The sequence below is a fragment of the Oncorhynchus gorbuscha genome, linkage group LG08 (genome assembly GCF_021184085.1).
Source record: "Oncorhynchus gorbuscha isolate QuinsamMale2020 ecotype Even-year linkage group LG08, OgorEven_v1.0, whole genome shotgun sequence".
In the NCBI taxonomy this organism is placed as follows: Eukaryota; Metazoa; Chordata; class Actinopteri; order Salmoniformes; family Salmonidae; genus Oncorhynchus; species Oncorhynchus gorbuscha.
Window position 1 is genome coordinate 733,309 of NC_060180.1, and position 16,130 is coordinate 749,438.

Below are 16,130 nucleotides of genomic sequence, written 5' to 3' on the forward strand. Positions count from 1 at the left end.
GTATAGATAGAGATGTATAGATAGAGAGGTATAGATAGTGAGGTATAGATAGATAGAGAGGTATAGATATAGAGGTATAGATAGTGAGGTGTAGATAGAGAGGTATAGATAGAGAGGTATAGCTAGAGGTATAGCTAGAGGTATAGATAGAAAGGTATAGATAGAGAGGTGTAGATAGAGGTATAGAGATAGAGATGTATAGATATAGAGGTATAGATAGAGAGGTATAGATAGAGAGGTATAGATAGTGAGGTGTAGATAGAGAGGTATAGATAGAGAGGTATAGCTAGGTATAGCTAGAGGTATAGATAGAAGGTATAGATAGAGAGGTGTAGATAGAGAGGTATAGAAAGTGAGGTATAGATAGTGAGGTATGGATAGAGAGGTACAGATAGAGAGGTATAGATAGAGAGGTATAGATAGTGAGGTATAGATAGAGAGGTACAGATAGAGAGGTATAGATAGTGAGGTATAGATAGAGAGGTACAGATAGAGAGGTACAGATAGAGAGGTATAGATAGAGAGGTATAGATAGTGAGGTATAGATAGAGAGGTACAGATAGAGAGGTACAGATAGTGAGGTATAGATAGAGGTATAGATTGTTAGGTATAGATAGAGAGGTATAGATAGAGAGGTATGGATAGAGAGAGTATAGATAGAGAGGTACAGATAGAGAGGTATAGATAGAGGTATAGATAGAGGTATAGATAGAGGTATAGATAGAGGTATAGATAGTTAGGTATAGATAGAGAGGAATCGATAGACAGAGGTATAGATAGAGAGATAGCTATACTGTACATACCAGACATTCCCCCCGGGTGCAGACACTGAAAGGGTCTGTGTAGCTGCACCGCGTCCCATCATGCATCACCTGGTTCATGACCACCACCTCACCGGTCTCTTTGGACTGACAGCTCAACTCACACTTGTGAGCCTCTACATGGGTGAAGATCAATCAATCAATCAATCAAATGTATTTTATAAAGCCCTTTTTACATCAGCAGTTGTCACAAAGTGCTTTTCAGAAACCCAGTCTAAGATACCAGAGAGAATGTGATGCAGAGGCAGAAGCACAGTGGCTAGTAAAACTCCCTAGATGATACCCAGTCTAAGATACCAGAGAGAAAGCAATGCAGAGGCAGAAGCACTGTGGCTAGTAAAACTCCCTAGAGGATACCCAGTCTAAGATACCAGAGAGAAAGTAATGCAGAGGTAGAAGCACTGTGGCTAGTAAAACTCCCTAGAGGATACCCAGTCTAAGATACCAGAGAGAAAGCAATGCAGAGGCAGAAGCACTGTTGCTAGTAAAACTCCCTAGAGGATACCCAGTCTAAGATACCAGAGAGAAAGTAATGCAGAGGTAGAAGCACTGTGGCTAGTAAAACTCCCTAGAGGATACCCAGTCTAAGATACCAGAGAGAAAGTAACGCAGAGGCACTGTGGCTAGTAAAACTCCCTAGAGGATACCCAGTCTAAGATACCAGAGAGAAAGTAACGCAGAAGCACTGTGGCTAGTAAAACTCCCTAGAGGACACCCAGTCTAAGATACCAGAGAGAAAGTAATGCAGAGGCACTGTGGCTAGTAAAACTCCCTAGAGGATACCCAGTCTAAGATACCAGAGAGAAAGTAATGCAGAGGCACTGTGGCTAGTAAAACTCCCTAGAGGACACCCAGTCTAAGATACCAGAGAGAAAGTAACGCAGAGGCACTGTGACTAGTAAAACTCCCAGAGAAAGAAAACAAAATGAACACATATTTTAGTCCTGACTGAGGGATGATAAACTAAATAAATGACAAGAGAAAGTTTGCATTGTATCTCTTCTGCTTTCGTTGACCTTTAGGAACACAAGGCCAGAGAGGATAGCTCAGTTCACATGTCGTCTGAAATGGTTAGACTGCTGTGTGTGATGTTGATGTTGCTCAGTTCACATGTGGGCGTCTGAAATGGTTAGACTGCTGTGTGTGATGTTGATGTTCCTGTATGTTATTCACACCACACATGTGGGCGTCTGAAATGGTTAGACTGCTGTGTGTGATGTTGATGTTCCTGTATGTTATTCACAAGTTCTATTTAATGTCCAGATACTCTTGTCGACTTCTGTCAGTGTCTCACCAGCAGTGGTCTGACTTTAGACATTAATGAGGAACACTGAGTCACACACTCTACATGATCAAAAGTATGTGGACACTTGCTCATCCAACATCTCATTCTAAAACAAAGGGCATTAATATGGAGTAGGTCCCTCCTTTGCTGCTATAACAGCCTCCACTCTTCTGGGAAGACTTATCCACTCGATTGTTGGAACATTGCTACGGGGACTTGCTTCCATTTAGCCACAAGAGCATTAGTGAGGTCGGGCACTGATGTTGGGATCGCAGTCGGCGTTCCAATTCATCCCAAAGGTGTTCGATGTGGTTGAGGTCAGGGTTCTGCAGGCCAGTCAAGTTCTTCCACACCGATCTCGACAAACCCTTTCTGTATGGACCTCGCTTTGTGCACGGGGGCATTGTTATCATGCTGAACCAGGAAAGGGGCCTTCCTCAAACTGTTGCCACAAAGTTGGAAGCATAGAATCATCTAGAATGTCGTTGTATGCTGTAGCATTAAGATTTCCCTTAACTGGACCTAAGGGGCCTAGCTCGAACCATGAAAAACAGCCCCAGACCATTATTCCTCCTCCACCAAACTTTACAGTTGGCACTATGCATTCAGGCAGGTAGCATTCTCCTGGCATTCGCCAAACCCAGATTCTTCCGTAAGACGGCCAGATGGTGAAGCGGGATTCATCACTCCAGTTCACGTTTCCACTGCCCCAGAGCTTTACACCCCTCCAGCCGACACTTGGCATCGCGCATGGTGATCTTAGGCTTGTGTGCAGCTGCACGGCCATGGAAACCCATTTCACGAAGCTCCCGATGAAAATTTGTTGTTGCTTCCAGAGGCAGTTTGGAACTCAGTAGTGAGTGTTGCAACTGAGGACAGATGATTTTTACACGCTACGCACTTCAGCACTCGCCGGTCCCATTCTGTGAGCTTGTGTGGCCTACCACTTTGCGGCTGAGCCGTTGTTGCTCCTAGGCATTTCCACTTCACAATAACAGCACTCGCAGCTAACCGGGGCAGCTGTTGCAGGGCAGAAATTTCACAAACTGACTTGTCGGACGGTGTGACTTTGAAAGTCACTGAGCACTTCAGTAAGACCATTCTACTGCCAGTGTTTGTCTATGGAGATTGCATGGCCATGTCCTCGATTTTGTACACCTGTGTGTGGCTGAAATAGCCGAATCCACTAATTTGAAAGGGTGTCCACATACTTTTGAATATATATATATATATGTGTCTCTCCCTCCCATTCATCCTCTATGTATCTCTTTGTTACAGTTATATTGTTTGTGTTAAAGAAACACGTATTGTAAATGTATAAAAACATATTTGGTTGATTTATTATTGTTTATATATTATTATTATTGCTTATATAATATAATATATAATATAATATATAATTCATGTAGAAATTATTATTATTGTATAGAAACTGTGCTATTATGGTTAATATGTATTATAATCCTTTTATTGCCAATAGCGACCCCTAGTGGACATTATGGATTCACCTTTTAGAACGGCAGGGCTTAATCAATCAAGCCAATACTTTACAATGTGGTAATATCCAAAATGGCACCTAATCCCTAAACAGTGCACTACTCTTGACCAGAGTCCTGGTCACAATTAGTGCACCATCTCGGGAATAGGGTTTGATTTGTGACGCAGGCATTGACATTTGGAGTTTCTTTACTGTAAGTTTAACATTACTCACTACAACAACCCAGCTGCAACATTTATTTATTTTAATTTTATTATTATTTAACTAGGCAAGTCAGTTAAGAACAAATTCTTATTTTCAATGACGGCCTAGGAACAGTGGGTTAACTGGTCTAGGAACAGTGGGTTAACTAGGAACAGTGGGTTAACTGGTCTAGGAACAGTGGGGTTCTAGGAAACTGGTCTGGGAACAGTGGGTTAACTGAACAGTGGGTTAACTGCAGAACGACAGATTTGTATCTTGTCAGCTCGGGGGTTTGCAACCTACCGGTTACTAGTCCAACGCTCTAACCACAAGGCCACCCTTCCTCCCCAAACTCATCTCTGAGTTTCTTTACTGTAAAGTTTAACATTACTCACTACAATCCATTTGACCTTGGTCTAAAATAGCGCACTAAAAGGCGTAGTGTTCCATGTGGGAAGCGGGCTGTGTCCTACCATCTGGGTGTTCGTAAGGTAGCCAGGTGTGCTTGGTGTTCTTGTGATATTTGTTGCTCCTCTGGACACACTGTTGAGCGCGGAAGTCCTCGTAGGGTCCGACACACTCCTCCATGTTACACATCTGGTAATCGAAGGCGGACCCGGGGCAATCCCGACCGCCGTACGCAGGCCTGGAGACAGGGGGCGACAACACGGAAACGATAAACAAACAACCCAGTAATCAACACCTAGTGTGTATCCCAAATAGCACCCTGTTCCCCATGGACCCAGGTCAAAAGTAGTGCAGTGAATAGGGAATAGAGTGCAATTTGGGATGCAGCCCAGGAGGGCCTGTCGTCCAGGTTCAGTGATTAGTTCCATTTAACTGTAATGTGGATCAGGGTAGAACTGGGCCTGTCGTCCAGGTTCAGTGATTAGATCTATTTAACTGTAATGTGGATCAGGGTAGAACTGGGCCTGTCGTCCAGGTTCAGATCTATTTAACTGTAATGTGGATCAGGGTAGAACTGGGCCTGTCGTCCAGGTTCAGTGATTAGATCTATTTAACTGTAATGTGGATCAGGGTAGAACTGGGCCTGTCGTCCAGGTTCAGATCTATTTCTGTAATGTGGATTAGAAGTCCAGGTTCAGATCCATTTAACTGTAATGTGGATCAGGGTAGAACTGGGCCTGTCGTCCAGGTTAACTGTAATGTGGATCAGGGTAGAAGTCCAGGTTCAGATCTATTTAACTGTAATGTGGATCAGGGTAGAACTGGGCCTGTCGTCCAGGTTCAGTGATTAGATCCATTTAACTGTAATGTGGATCAGGGTAGAACTGGGCCTGTCGTCCAGGTTCAGTGATTAGATCTATTTAACTGTAATGTGGATCAGGGTAGAACTGGGCCTGTCGTCCAGGTTCAGTGATTAGATCTATTTAACTGTAATGTGGATCAGGGTAGAACTGGGCCTGTCGTCCAGGTTCAGATCTATTTAACTGTAATGTGGATCAGGGTAGAACTGGGCCTGTCGTCCAGGTTCAGTGATTAGATCTATTTAACTGTAATGTGGATCAGGGTAGAACTGGGCCTGTCGTCCAGGTTCTGTAATGTGATTAGATCGTCCAGGTTCAGATCCATTTAACTGTAATGTGGATCAGGGTAGAACTGGGCCTGTCAGGGTAGAACTGGGCCTGTCGTCCAGGTTCAGATCTATTTAACTGTAATGTGGATCAGGGTAGAACTGGGCCTGTCGTCCAGGTTCAGTGATTAGATCCATTTAACTGTAATGTGGATCAGGGTAGAACTGGGCCTGTCGTCCAGGTTCAGTGATTAGATCTATTTAACTGTAATGTGGATCAGGGTAGAACTGGGCCTGTCGTCCAGGTTCAGTGATTAGATCTATTTAACTGTAATGTGGATCAGGGTAGAACTGGGCCTGTCGTCCAGGTTCAGATCTATTTAACTGTAATGTGGATCAGGGTAGAACTGGGCCTGTCGTCCAGGTTCAGTGATTAGATCTATTTAACTGTAATGTGGATCAGGGTAGAACTGGGCCTGTCGTCCAGGTTCAGATCCATTTAACTGTAATGTGGATCAGGGTAGAACTGGGCCTGTCGTCCAGGTTCAGATCCATTTAACTGTAATGTGGATCAGGGTAGAACTGGGCCTGTCGTCCAGGTTCAGATCCATTTAACTGTAATGTGGATCAGGGTAGAACTGGGCCTGTCGTCCAGGTTCAGATCCATTTAACTGTAATGTGGATCAGGGTAGAACTGGGCCTGTCGTCCAGGTTCAGATCCATTTAACTGTAATGTGGATCAGGGTAGAACTGGGCCTGTCGTCCAGGTTCAGATCTATTTAACTGTAATGTGGATCAGGGTAGAACTGGGCCTGTCGTCCAGGTTCAGATCTATTTAACTGTAATGTGGATCAGGGTAGAACTGGGCCTGTCGTCCAGGTTCAGATCTATTTAACTGTAATGTGGATCAGGGTAGAACTGGGCCTGTCGTCCAGGTTCAGATCTATTTAACTGTAATGTGGATCAGGGTAGAATCCAGGTTCAGTGATTAGATCCATTTAACTGTAATGTGGATCAGGGTAGAACTGGGCCTGTCGTCCAGGTTCAGTGATTAGATCTATTTAACTGTAATGTGGATCAGGGTAGAACTGGGCCTGTCGTCCAGGTTCAGTGATTAGATCTATTTAACTGTAATGTGGATCAGGGTAGAACTGGGCCTGTCGTCCAGGTTCAGATCTATTTAACTGTAATGTGGATCAGGGTAGAACTGGGCCACACGTCCAGGTTCAGTGATTAGATCTATTTAACTGTAATGTGGATCAGGGTAGAACTGGGCCTGTCGTCCAGGTCAGATCCATTTAACTGTAATGTGGATCAGGGTAGAACTGGGCCTGTCGTCCAGGTTCAGATCCATTTAACTGTAATGTGGATCAGGGTAGAACTGGGCCTGTCGTCCAGGTTCAGATCCATTTAACTGTAATGTGGATCAGGGTAGAACTGGGCCTGTCGTCCAGGTTCAGATCCATTTAACTGTAATGTGGATCAGGGGTAGAACTGGGCCTGTCGTCCAGGTTCAGATCCATTTAACTGTAATGTGGATCAGGGTAGAACTGGGCCTGTCGTCCAGGTTCAGATCTATTTAACTGTAATGTGGATCAGGGTAGAACTGGGCCTGTCGTCCAGGTTCAGATCTATTTAACTGTAATGTGGATCAGGGTAGAACTGGGCCTGTCGTCCAGGTTCAGTGATTAGATCTATTTAACTGTAATGTGGATCAGGGTAGAACTGGGCCTGTCGTCCAGGTTCAGATCTATTTAACTGTAATGTGGATCAGGGTAGAACTGGGCCTGTCGTCCAGGTTCAGTGATTAGATCTATTTAACTGTAATGTGGATCAGGGTAGAACTGGGCCTGTCGTCCAGGTTCAGATCCATTTAACTGTAATGTGGATCAGGGTAGAACTGGGCCTGTCGTCCAGGTTCAGATCTATTTAACTGTAATGTGGATCAGGGTAGAACTGGGCCTGTCGTCCAGGTTCAGTGATTAGATCCATTTAACTGTAATGTGGATCAGGGTAGAACTGGGCCTGTCGTCCAGGTTCAGATCCATTTAACTGTAATGTGGATCAGGGTAGAACTGGGCCTGTCGTCCAGGTTCAGATCTATTTAACTGTAATGTGGATCAGGGAAGAACTGGGCCTGTCGTCCAGGTTCAGTGATTAGATCTATTTAACTGTAATGTGGATCAGGGTAGAACTGGGCCTGTCGTCCAGGTTCAGATCTATTTAACTGTAATGTGGATCAGGGTAGAACTGGGCCTGTCGTCCAGGTTCAGTGATTAGTTCCATTTAACTGTAATGTGGATGTAGAACTGGGCCTGTCGTCCAGGTTCAGATCCATTTAACTATGTGGATCAGGGAAGAATGTAGGTTCAGTGATTAGATCCATTTAACTGTAATGTGGATCAGTAGAACTGGGCCTGTCATCCAGGTTCAGTGATTAGATCCATTTAACTGTAATGTGGATCAGGATGTCCAGGTTCAGTGATTAGATCCATTTAACTGTAATGTGGATCAGGGTAGAACTGGGCCTGTCGTCCAGGTTCAGTGATTAGATCCATTTAACTAGATCTGAGATCTGAGTCTCTAGTCAGGGCCATGATGTAGTACACAGGGTTCATTATTATTTAGATGACACGTACTCACATACAGCATACGCATAAAGTCACGCACGCATGGAAACACACACACACACACACACGCACACACACACACACACACACACACGCACGCACGCACGCACGCGCGCGCGCGAGCACACACACACACACACACACACACACACACACACACACACACACACACACACACACACACACACACACACACACACACACACACACACACAGTGTTAAAACGTAAAGAAACACATGATCCCCTCGGCTTTCCTTCAGACATCCTCTGACACGTCTCTGACTAAACAGACCAAGTATCTGTCGACTAAATGTCACACTATGTGTATGAGTCATATAGCCTGTAGGTAGAAGTCCTAACAGGATGTAGGTAGAAGTCCTAACAGGATGTAGGTAGAAGTCCTAACAGGATGTAGGTAGAAGTACTAACAGGATGTAGGTAGAAGTCCTAACAGGATGTAGGTAGAAGTACTAACAGGATGTAGGTAGAAGTCCTAACAGGATGTAGGTAGAAGTCCTAACAGGATGTAGGTAGAAGTCCTAACAGGATGTAGGTAGAAGTCCTAACAGGATGTAGGTAGAAGTCCTAACAGGATGTAGGTAGAAGTCCTAACAGGATGTGGGTAGAAGTCCTAACAGGATGTAGGTAGAAGTACTAACAGGATGTAGGTAGAAGTACTAACAGGATGTAGAGGATAACGTCAGTGAGGAGACCTAAGAACCCACCCCGGAGCCAGATAAATACATCTCTACCCACACTACCCACAATGCCCTCCCCACCTAGACCCCTTTCCCTTTACAATGTCCTTCCATGTTCAAGTGATGTCAGTGACTCCTGTTAACAAAGACTCTTTAGATGGCAGGACAAGATGACAGACACTCACACAGGGTTGTTACAAGTTCTGCTCCGGGAGCGTACTCCACCTCCACAGGTTCTGGAGCAGGACCCAAACTTAGTCCAGGACCCCCAGTTACCGTCATGGCCCTGAGGCTGGTTAGAGGAGCGCCAGATACAGTGGCCCTTGAAGCACCACTAAACAGACAGGACACAGGAGAGTCAACAGGACATACAGTACATACAGTACATAGACTATCTGTCCATTTATCAGCCCTATTCTCATTAAAACCATGGCTAGAATGGAGCCCTGGCCATGTCAATGGTATATGACAACTCCATAGAGCGATGCCAGCTAAAGGAACATGGATAGAACACTGTTATGACCACCGTGACTCCATTAATCATGACTAGCCAATGAAATGCTAACTTCACGCTAATTAAATGCTTAGTAAGTACACTCAAACTGTTCCTTCTGTTTATCCATTTGAGCTATTGTGTACTTAATTTTTTAAAAACGTTTTATATATATTTTTTTTCAGAAAGGAGACAGTGGAGTCAACAGTGCGTACATGTATACAATATCTCTCCATTCGTTGGCTCCGTTAGCATTAAAACCATGGCAGGAATGAGCCCTGAACATCTCCTGGGTCAGAGTTCACAACAACTGTTATGCTTTGAGCAATCCTGGCTAAAGGAACAGGGAGAGAACATGAGAACGAACACTATTCGTCCATGAAGTATGAATAGCTGATTACATGCTCCTTAAACAGGGTAGCCTAGTGGTTAGAGTGTAGAGGCGGCAGGTAGCCTAGTGGTTAGAGTGTAGAGGCGGCAGGTAGCCTAGTGGTTAGAGTGTAGAGGCGGCAGGGCAGCCTAGTGGTTAGAGTGTAGGGACGGCAGGTAGCCTAGTGGTTAGAGTGTAGGGACGGCAGGTAGCCTAGAGGTTAGAGTGTAGAGGCGGCAGGGTAGCCTAGTGGTTAGAGTGTAGGGACGGCAGGTAGCCTAGTGGTTAGAGTGTAGAGGCGGCAGGGTAGCCTAGTGGTTAGAGTGTGGAGGCGGCAGGGTAGCCTAGTGGTTAGAGTGTAGGGACGGCAGGTAGCCTAGTGGTTAGAGTGTAGAGGCGGCAGGGTAGCCTAGTGGTTAGAGTGTGGAGGCGGCAGGGTAGCCTAGTGGTTAGAGTGTAGGGACGGCAGGTAGCCTAGTGTTTAGAGTGTAGGGACGGCAGGGTAGCCTAGTGGTTAGAGTGTAGAGGCGGCAGGTAGCCTAGTGGTTAGAGTGTAGGGACGGCAGGTAGCCTAGTGGTTAGAGTGTAGAGGTGGCAGGGTAGCCTAGTGGTTAGAGTGTAGAGGCGGCAGGTAGCCTAGTGGTTAGAGTGTAGGGACGGCAGGGTAGCCTAGTGGTTAGAGTGTGGAGGCGGCAGGTAGCCTAGTGGTTAGAGTGTAGGGACGGCAGGTAGCCTAGTGGTTAGAGTGTAGGGACGGCAGGTAGCCTAGTGGTTAGAGTGTAGGGACGGCAGGGTAGCCTAGTGGTTAGAGTGTAGGGACGGCAGGGTAGCCTAGTGGTTAGAGTGTGGAGGCGGCAGGTAGCCTAGTGGTTAGAGTGTAGGGACAGCAGGGTAGCCTAGTGGTTAGAGTGTAGGGACGGCAGGTAGCCTAGTGGTTAGAGTGTAGAGGCGGCAGGGTAGCCTAGTGGTTAGAGTGTAGGGACGGCAGGTAGCCTAGTGTTTAGAGTGTAGAGGCGGCAGGGTAGCCTAGTGGTTAGAGCATTGGACTAGTAACTGAAAGGTTGCAAGTTCAAATCCCCGAGCTGACTAGGTACAAAATCTGTGGTTCTGCCCCTGAACAAGGCAGTTAACCCACTGTTCCTAGGCTGTCATTGAAAATAAGATTTTTTTCTTAACTGACTTGCCTAGTAAAAAATAAAAATAAAATAAAAAAATGTATGGGCAAGGTGCCACATAGAACAAATATAAGCACCCAACAAAAATTATTATAACATTCAAACGAGCCGATATGTTATTTTTTTAAAAATTAAATGCTCTTTAAATGTATGGGTAAGGTGCCACCTGTGTTACACAGCCATTGCAGTTGGACATCACTACATGTGGGACATAGAACAAATATAAGCACTATAACATTCAAACGGGCCGATATGTTATTTCTAATATTAATTTAGTAAAACTTCTTCAAGTAATTGTGTACTTTTTGGAGAACTGTTTCTAAAGATGAAGTATAGCCCTGTATATTATTAGGTGTATCTATTGTCATCAGAAATCCATGGTTTGTTTTCGAACCGTCTCCCACCTTCGACGGTGCACACTCCGTCCCATCCACCGGAGGACCCTTCTTGGTCTTACAAAAGTACTGGTTGTCAGGGTGACTACACCACAGCTGCTTGCAGGGATCGTAGGTCCGGAACTATAGGAGGGGGGGGAGCGAGGGATAAAGAGAGAGAGAGAGAGAGAGAGAGAGAGAGAGAGAGAGAGAGAGAGAGAGAGAGAGAGAGAGAGAGAGAGAGAGAGAGAGAGAGACAGACAGGCAGACAGACAGACAGACAGACAGACAGACAGGCAGGCAGACAGACAGACAGACAGGCAGGCAGGCAGGCAGACAGACAGACAGACAGACAGGCAGGCAGACAGACAGACAGACAGACAGACAGACAGACAGACAGACAGACAGACAGACAGACAGACAGACAGACAGACAGACAGACAGGCAGGCAGGCAGACAAACAGACAGACAGACAGACAGACAGACAGACAGACAGACAGACAGACAGACAGACAGACAGACAGACAGACAGACAGACAGGCAGGCAGACAGGCAGACAGACAGACAGACAGACAGACAGACAGACAGACAGACAGACAGACAGACAGACAGACAGACAGACAGACAGACAGACAGACAGACAGACAGACAGACAGACAGACAGACAGACAGACGTTAAGAAAAAGGAGATCAGAGAGAAGAGGAGAGAGTAGGGAAAAGGAGATCAGAGAGAAGAGGAGAGAGTAGAAAAGGAGATCAGAGAAGAGGAGAGAGTAGGGAAAAGGAGACAGAGAAGAGGTTAGAGTAGGGAAAAGGAGATCAGAAAGAAGAGGAGAGAGTAGGGAAAAGGAGATCAGAGAGAAGAGGAGAGAGTAGGGAAAAGGAGATCAGAGAGAAGAGGAGAGAGTAGGGAAAAGGAGATCAGAGAGAAGAGGAGAGAGTAGGGAAAAGGAGATCAGAGAGAAGAGGAGAGAGTAGGGAAAAGGAGATCAGAGAGAAGAGGAGAGAGTAGGGAAAAGGAGATCAGAGAGAAGAGGAGAGAGTAGGAAAAGGAGATCAGAGGAAGAAAGGAGATCAGAGAGGGAAAAGAGAGAAGAGGAGAGAGGGAAAAGGAGATCAGAGAGAAGAGGAGAGAGTAGGGAAAAGGAGATCAGAGAGAAGAGGAGAGAGTAGGGAAAAGGAGATCAGAGAGAAGAGGAGAGAGTAGGGAAAAGGAGATCAGAGAGAAGAGGAGAGAGTAGGGAAAAGGAGATCAGAGAGAAGAGGAGAGAGTAGGGAAAAGGAGATCAGAGAGAAGAGGAGAAAAGGAGTAGGGAAAAGGAGATCAGAGAGAAGAGGAACGGAAGAGGTGGTCAGAGAGAGAGATGAGAGGTAGTTGCATTTCTGTGGCCAGTCTACGGGTCACCAAGTCTCTTCCCAGAAGTCATGGCACCTCTGCAATCTCAAACAGGGAAAAAGCTGCCCACTATCTAAGCCTATGGACCAGGGGGATAATAAAGAGAACGCAGGACCCTGCTCCTTCTAAGACTAACCTTCGTAATATTTGAATCCCATCCTCAGAAGATCAAAGTCCTGAGTGATACTGAGTGCCCCCATGCAGTCCTGAATCTGCGTCCCAAATGGCAAGATATTCCCTGATGGGCCCTGGTAAAAAAAGCAGTGCACTATATATGGAATAGGGTGCCATTCGGGACACACATTGACAGGCTGCCCCGTCACCAACGGTCACAGTCGTTATTCTCAGATCTCAGGGGTCTAGCGAGCTGCTGGAGGGGACTTACAGCGGTGCACATCTTGTAGCCCACGCCGAAATCAAAACGACACTGCTCGTCCATGGAGTAGTTAATCCCAGGTAGCTCAGGAAGCTTGGGCCACTTGTGTTCAAAAGGGTTGTCCAGGAGACAGTCATAAGAGCTGGAGGGGGATAAGACACATCAGAACAGAGACAGTCATTAGAGATGGAGGGATAAGACACATCAGAACAGAGACAGTCATAAGAGATGGAGGGAGATAAGACACATCAGAACAGAGACAGTCATAAGAGATGGAGGGATAAGACACATCAGAACAGAGACAGTCATAAGAGATGGAGAACAAGACAGTCAGAACAGATGGAGGGATAAGAACACATCAGAACAGAGACAGTCATAAGAGATGGAGGAGATAAGACACATCAGAACAGAGACAGTCATAAGAGCTGGAGGGAGATAAGACACATCAGAACAGAGACAGTCATAAGAGCTGGAGGGAGATAAGACACATCAGAACAGAGACAGTCATTAGAGATGGAGGGAGATAAGACACATCAGAACAGAGACAGTCATAAGAGCTGGAGGGATAAGACACATCAGAACAGAGACAGTCATAAGAGATGGAGGGATAAGACACATCAGAACAGAGACAGTCATAAGAGATGGAGGGAGATAAAACACATCAGAACAGAGACAGTCATTAGAGATGGAGGGAGATAAAACACATCAGAACAGAGACAGTCATAAGAACACATCAGAACAGAGACAGTCATAAGAGATGGAGGGATAAGACACATCAGAACAGAGACAGTCATAAGAGCTGGAGGAGATAAGACACATCAGAACAGAGACAGTCATAAGAGATGGAGGGAGATAAGACACATCAGAACAGAGACAGTCATAAGAGCTGGAGGGAGATAAAACACATCAGAACAGAGACAGTCATAAGAGATGGAGGAGATAAGACACATCAGAACAGAGACAGTCATAAGATGGAGGAGATAAAACACATCAGAACAGAGACAGTCATAAGAACACATCAGAACAGAGACAGTCATAAGAGATGGAGGGATAAGACACATCAGAACAGAGACAGTCATAAGAGATGGAGGGATAAGACACATCAGAACAGAGACAGTCATAAGAGATGGAGGGATAAGACACATCAGAACAGAGACAGTCATAAGAGATGGAGGGATAAGACACATCAGAACAGAGACAGTCATAAGAGATGGAGGGATAAGACACATCAGAACAGAGACAGTCATAACAGATGGAGGGATAAGACACATCAGAACAGAGACAGTCATAAGAGCTGGAGGAGATAAGACACATCAGAACAGAGAAAGTCATAAAAGATGGAGGGAGATAAGACACATCAGAACAGAGACAGTCATAAGAGATGGAGGGATAAGACACATTAGAACAGAGACAGTCATAAGAGCTGATCAAATTCATCAGAAATACAGTGTAGACATTGTTAATGTTGTAAATTACTATTGTAGCTGGAAACGGCAGATTTTTAATGGAATATCTACATAGGCGTACAGAGGACCATCATCAGCAACCATCACTCCTGTGTTCCAATGGCATGCTGTGTTAGCTCATCCAAGTCTAGTTGATCATTAGAAAACCCTTTTGCAATTATGTTAGCACAGCTGGAAACTGTAGAGCTAATTAAAGAAGCAATAAAACTGGTCTTCTTTAGACTAGTTGAGTATCTGGAGCATCAGCATTTGTGGGTTCGATTACATGCTCAAACTGGCCAGAAACAAATAACTTTTTTTCTGAAACTTGTCAGTCTAATCTTGTTCTGAGAAATTAAGGCTATTCCATGCGAGAAATTGCCAACAAACTGAAGCTCTCGTACAACGCTGTGTACTACTCCCTTCACAGAACAGAGCAAACTGGCTCTAACCAGAATAGAAAGAGGAGTGGGAGGCCCCGGTGCACACATGAGCAAGAGGACAAGTACATTAGAGTGTCTAGTTTGAGAAACAAACGACTCACAAGTCCTCAGCTGGTAGCTTCATTAAATAGTACCCGCAAAACACCAGTCTCAACATCAACAGTGAAGAGGCGACTCCGGGATGCTGGCCTTCTAGGCAGAGTTGCAAAGAAAAAGCCTTATCTCAGACTGGCCGATAAAAATAAAAGATTAAGACACAGACACTGGACAGAGAAACGAGTAGGCCAGAATCCCAGAGTTTCCTCTTCACTGTTGACGTGATATAGGTCAGTGATACATGTCTGTGATAGGTCAGTGATACATGTCTGTGATAGGTCAGTGATATATGTCAGTGATACATGTCTGTGATAGGTCAGTGATATATGTCTGTGATAGGTCAGTGATACATGTCTGTGATAGGTCAGTGATACATGTCAGTGATAGGTCAGTGATACATGTCAGTGATATATATCTGTGATAGGTCAGTTGTATATGTCAGTGATAGCTCAGTGATACATGTCTATGATAGGTCAGTGATAGCTCAGTGATATATGTCTGTGATAGGTCAGTGATAGCTCAGTGATATATGTCTGTGATAGGTCAGTGATACATGTCAGTGATAGGTCAGTGATATATGTCAGTGATAGGTCAGTGATATAGGTCAGTGATATATGTCAGTGATAGGTCAGTGATATAGGTCAGTGATATATGTCTGTGATAGGTCAGTGATATATGTCAGTGATAGGTCAGTGATATATGTCTGTGATAGGTCAGTGATATATGTCAGTGATACATGTCTCTGATAGCTCAGTGATATAGGTCAGTGATAGGTCAGTGATATAGGTCAGTGATATAGGTCAGTGATATATGTCAGTGATACATGTCTCTGATAGCTCAGTGATATAGGTCAGTGATAGGTCAGTGATATAGGTCAGTGATAGGTCAGTGATATAGGTCAGTGATATAGGTCAGTGAAAGGTCAGTGATATATGTCAGTAATATAGGTCAGTGATATAGGTCAGTGATATAGGTCAGTGATATAGGTCAGTGATATAGGTCAGTGAAAGGTCAGTGATATAGGTCAGTGATAGCTCAGTGATATAGGTCAGTGATATAGGTCAGTGATATATGTCAGTGATATAGGTCAGTGATATAGGTCAGTGATATAGGTCAGTGATATAGGTCAGTGATATACAGGATGTCAGTGATATATGTCAGTGATATAGGTCAGTGATATATGTCAGTGATATAGGTCAGTGATATATGTCAGTGATATAGGTCAGTGAAAGGTCAGTGATATAGGTCAGTGATATAGGTCAGTGATATAGGTCAGTGATATAGGTCAGTGATATAGGTCAGTGAAAGGTCA

At 44.9% G+C, this 16,130-nt stretch overlaps 1 pseudogene; it reads right to left on the reverse strand.

The window, feature by feature from the left end:
• LOC124042222 overlaps nucleotides 1-16,130 on the reverse strand; it is a 48,970-nt pseudogene that overhangs the window by 11,412 nt on the left and 21,428 nt on the right.